A 5,434-nucleotide genomic window follows, 5' to 3' on the forward strand; every position below is an offset into this window, starting at 1 on the left:
CTCTTTATACTGTTGTGCATTTTTCTTGTATAACGCTGTTGATAATGAATGTGTATGGGTGTTCATTGGTATAAAGGCACATTAATAATACTTGGTAACAAAAATAAACCTAAGTATGGAATGTTAAGGCGTAGTCCACGAACATAAATATTGGTGAAAAGAAAGTGTTCAGTGGTGCCGCACCTCGCTATAAGCGGTTGAAAGACTACCGCAGGTGTAGGGGCGTGACAATAACTATCCTTGATGCGCCGACTCGTAGGATTTTTGTTAATTCTGCGGTTAATGGTGGAAGCTCCAATTAGTGAATGATAGAGGGTTGATCTGAATAACGAGACAGTGACAGAAACACACCAGATCAGAGGGGCACATGATTCAAAAGGTGGATCTCCCTGCTGATGTCTCTGCCTGAAGAGGGGTAATGTCCATGTCCAACCTTGACTTGGGGTTAAGATAGCATACAAACTTAAGGTTTTGTGTGGCGAGTTTTTGATTATTCTGCAAGGTTTTTTGTGCATTGTTCCTAGGTTTTGTGTGGCTTTTGCATTTGCAGAAGAGAAATTTCGAGTACCAAATCTCCTCTCGATGCATTCAGGTTGAGCAACCTTGAACAAAATATATTCTGCAAGGATTTGTGTGGCTTTTGCATTTTCAAAAGAGAAATGTTGAGTGGTTGAGCAGCCTCAAACTGAAGATATTTTGCATGATTTAAAGCGAAAAGGGATGAATTGAAGCTCAATTTAGTTCGGGGAACATCACATTTGCGTTGCCACTACAGAGAAGTCAGAATCCGGCCATAACGTATGGCAATAACATGGCCACACATGCTTTATGGGGAAGAAAATGATTTTTGCCTCAAGTACATTTACGGAAATTATTTCCAGCACCTTGAGGAAGATGAAAATGTCGGGGCTGAAAAGGATGTTGAGAATTTGGTTTTGCAGGAGATAATGGAGAAAGCCGACGAGGTCAATGCTCACATTTTGTGCGTAAACAATCATCTGGGATCCAAGCATTGAATTAATTTTAGTTGTGGTTGTGTGGTAAGGGTTTATCATGGCTCAATCTACTAGGGTTATTTTGGGTTTGCCTATTAGGGTTTATTTTGGTTATGTCCGGTTGAATTCCTTCTTAATTTTTTGTTTGTCTGTTAGGGTTTATTTTGAGTTTGTCTGCTTGAATTTCAGTTTGAGGGTATTGTCCAATGAGGAAGACTTACAGATTGTTTGCATGAAAGAACTATTTGTATATTTCTTTTAACATTTTGTAAAGTGTTTTAGGTGCAGATGATATGGCAGAAAGAATGGTCGGCAGGGGATTTACAGGCCCAGTAGGGTCTGCAAATGCCGACTTTGAGGTGCGTATAACAACTTAAGTTATCATAGCGCGTATCATGGCTGCCAACAATGGGTTGATGTTTGGCTACCATATTGGAATTTCATGTAAGATATGTAAACTTTGATGTCAGCCTATTATTTCTTTCCCGAGTCACCTTCAATGGTGCAGTGCGGGATATTCTGAAGCTCATCATTGGAAGATTATTACTTGGATGTGGAATCCGATTTTGTAATCAGGTTTTTAAATAGGTGATTCATATTCCTGCTCAGACGAAATCATTAATTTAATACTGAGATTTATCTAATTGCAACGGAATCGCTCCTACGCATTCCCTTCAAGAGAAAATCGCCTCTAATCGCTAACTCCTTTTTATGAAATTATTTCTTTTATTGTATGTTATATTTCATATAACCTGAATCCAAACCCGTAAATTTCCTGGCATGAATTTGAGAAGAAAAACTTTTCTTGTAATTGAAATCTTTGTCTCTTCTTTTAATACATATTGCATCAAAATAGTTTACATTAAAACATATTTTATTACATTTTTCAGGTGTACTCAATTGATTCTAATTGTCCTGTAAATTTCTCAGCCACCTTATGCTCTGCCTGACTTCATTTTTGGATAAATATTGCACATCGTTGTTTTTCTCCTTCATTCTATCTATTTTAACACCGACGCGATGAAAGGGCCTTTATTTTAAAGAGACCACTAAAATAATCCACACTCACTCTAGCTAGATCATTGAAACTGTAAATCATAATGTCATCGAATCTATGCACATTCCATATGATTTTTATAATTTTCTATGGTTTTTCAACTAGTGTTTTTTTTCATATTATCATCTCCCATGTCCAGTAAAAGGCTTTGCTTTTGAGCCTTGGGTTGTTTTCTTCTCAACTAGTAAGGTTATTTCAATTTGCCTTTTCTCCAACTCAATTACTATAACCTTATGATCCTCACTTGAGAAACCAATAAGTTCTTTAAAATATAACTCTTCCGACTAATTTTCAACCCTTTTTTTAAAACCCTCTCATCTGTAATCTTTTTCTGATGGGGCCACTTCACAAGAAATTGTTTTATCTTCTTTATGTTAACTTCAAATTGAATTTTCAACATTACATAATCTCCCTATTAAAATAGGTCCACTAAGTTTTTACTAAATTTATGAAATCAACATCCTCCAACCATTAGGAATTGAATTTGAAAGAGCTAGGGATTCCCCCCTCAACAACTAGCTCTAGAAGAATGGGAAAATGGTTTGAATCCCCACCTATACCAGCCCATTACTTGAGCCTAATATGATCATTCTTAAACCCTTTAGTCAATAGAAACCTATCCAACCTTTTGGATATCATTTCTACATCCACCGTCTCATTTCTCCAAGTTAGCTTTAGCTTCATATGAGCTACATCAAAATTACTATAGTTTTCCAAAAACATTAGAATTTGTTTTGATAAAGGATCCATTATTGTAAATTCACCCCAAATTTCAAAGTTCTCTAATGAGAATTTTACATCACCACCCACAATGGTATATGAATGACCCATTAAACTTGTGTTAAAAAGCCTTTTCTATAAGGAGTCCATGTTTGAGTAAGTTCCATACATATTTATGAATATAATATCCATCCTTATATCCTGTGAGAATAAAGTCATGCCTAGACTTGTGTCAAAACCTTAAGAATTATCACATGAAAGAGAACTTAACCTCCATCTTGATATTAACTCACTAGATCTTCCTATAAAATTAGAAAATATATATTCCTAGCCATTTAAAACCTTTACTACATCCACATAATTTTTTTCACCTTCATTGATTGATTCTTGAAGCAAAAGAAAGCCAAATTTTGGGCCTCTACAAGACTTTTGAGGGTTTTCTTTTTTGTTGCGTGGCATAAACCCCATAATTTAAAGACATGGCAATTGTTAGGGATTGAACTACTTTAAGAACTTCTTCTATGGACAAGTTCATTTCTAATTGAACCTCTAGATGAGCCTTCTCTTGGGCTAGGAGAATATGGGAGTTTCTCCCTCTAAGACCATCAATTTTACCTTTCCTATTGGGAACAACCAAACCACCTGCCACACCCACTTATACATCACAAATTCCACCCTTTCTAGATCTTAAGAGATATCTAGGATGAACTTCATATCCATTTTCCTCCTTAGACATGTAGGACATGGTAGTAACATTAGAGTTAAAAACTGGCTTAAGAGAAAGACCCTTAACAAATTGAGACCCCATTTTGGACCCAAACTACCAAAAAAAATTGAGAGGAGGAAACCCTCCCAACCCTAGGATCCTCAAAATCAACACCCCAACCAATAAAACCATCAAAGTCATTACCTATGGCACTACAAATCCCTTGAAACCCACTTAATAGGGCCACTTAAAGACATGCCTTCTAAAGGTGCATAGGGGTTAGGACTTAGTCTTGTACACTCAAGCATTAGCTATGGATGCAACACTCATCTACCATCGTGGATGGCTCATTCTCTACATCCTACAACATGATTTTTGAACCATTCTTAAGCATGTCTTCATTGCAAAGAAATTCATGGGCGAGAGTTGAATTGCAACCCAAGGTTTTTATATCACTAGAAGCATCAATCCCTTCGATGAAGTCTTTCTATCACTTCTTATCAACTATATGAACATTCCCCTTCACCCAAACCTTTGGATGGAATGGAAAAGTATAATCTTTGGTTACATGACCACAAACATAACATAAAACACATTTGAATGTGATGCCACTATAGTCCAAAACTTGTTTAAATGAAAAAATTACCCTATGCAAAACCAAATCTAGAACAATACCCTTTCTTAAGTAATACCTGACAATATTTAAGTTATATCCATAATAGTTGGCTCCTCAAAACTCATCTTTGCCTCATAAAAAAGTCCCAATGAATTACCAAATTTCTTAAATAGCTCATAGGTCCAAATATCAATAGGAAGCCTCAATACTATTACCCATATGGGCATGATATACATTCTCTTAGAGTGAGCATCAGAGAATAGAGTCCACCTCTTACGATACATCATTGCTGAAAGCCTCCTCCACTAGGATTCCAAAAATTTCTTTACATCTTCTTCTCAATGCATAATGAAACCCATCCACCAATGTGTCAAATTAACTTTCTAGCATGTATCCTAAAAAAGGCTCGCAAGAGTCTTTCAACTATGAATTGAGATCATATCATCCATTCTTCTTCCCATAAACCCTCTAAATGAATGCTTTTGATGCCATCTATACTACTTTGTGAAATCACACATAATCTCCCAATACTAGCATTGCTTGAGAGGATTTTAACTTTATACATTCCTTTTTTATCTTTTATTGTCCAATGACCAAGAGTTTCACTCCATTCTTGCTTCCAAGACCCACTACAAAGCTTAGTGTTGAAATTGGATTTGACCTTAGAGGTTCTTCCCATGAGATATTAGTCTTCTTGATGTTTTTATAACCATCACATATTAGGAAACAAATTTTCTCAAGGAATGTACATCCTCATGAAAATATAAATATTTTTTAGTAGAGGAGAAAGTTATGAAGGTATGGTTAGCTAGAAGCCAAACTACCATAATAATTAGCATTATACACTTCCCAACCAATATAGTAATAGCAATTTATGCATGGTTATTATTGTGGAGAAAGTGTATAATAGGTTGCCACTTACAACTAAGTTTAAATCTATCCTCTCTATTGAATTATTTAGATTTTTCTCTATTTCCATGGACTCTTTGATCTTCATTTTCACATAGTAATCAAATTTGGTGATGATTCTCACATCATCTAAGAAAACTTGGTACTTGGTATTTTCCAAGTGCTTGGCTAGATTAGGTCTCTTGGTTTTGTTCTGCTTAATATATTGTTTATCATAGAAACAAAGAATGGTAGATACACCTGTATAAGTCTTTGGGTGTATTAGGTCTTTGGTTTAGTCCTCCACACCCCCAGTTGTGAAAGAGGGACCAAAGGTGACTTTAATATAACCTTTCTCAAGGTTCCTGGCTAGTTTTTTTTGTTCCCTTTTATGTACAGAAGGGTCATTTGTGTCCCATCCTCCTCACTGTGTCATTTAGGGTAAGGTATTT

At 35.8% G+C, this 5,434-nt stretch overlaps 1 long non-coding RNA gene across 7 annotated transcripts; it reads left to right on the plus strand.

The window, feature by feature from the left end:
• The first annotated feature begins 228 nt into the window (after positions 1-228).
• On the plus strand, positions 229-2,187 carry LOC149221217 (uncharacterized). 7 transcript variants are annotated; one of them, XR_016248824.1, is made up of 3 exons: positions 229-1,040; positions 1,270-1,354; positions 1,504-2,187. It is a non-coding gene; the product is annotated as an uncharacterized LOC149221217 (long non-coding RNA). The 7 variants fall into 7 exon arrangements; XR_016248823.1 differs by having other exon boundaries at positions 1,278-1,354; XR_016248825.1 differs by having other exon boundaries at positions 229-982; positions 1,278-1,354.
• The last annotated feature ends 3,247 nt before the right edge of the window (positions 2,188-5,434 follow it).

Source organism: Pinus tabuliformis, chromosome Q, assembly GCF_031772625.1.
Source record: "Pinus tabuliformis cultivar Carrire ecotype Pingquan chromosome Q, CPIR1, whole genome shotgun sequence".
NCBI lineage: Eukaryota > Viridiplantae > Streptophyta > Pinopsida > Pinales > Pinaceae > Pinus > Pinus tabuliformis.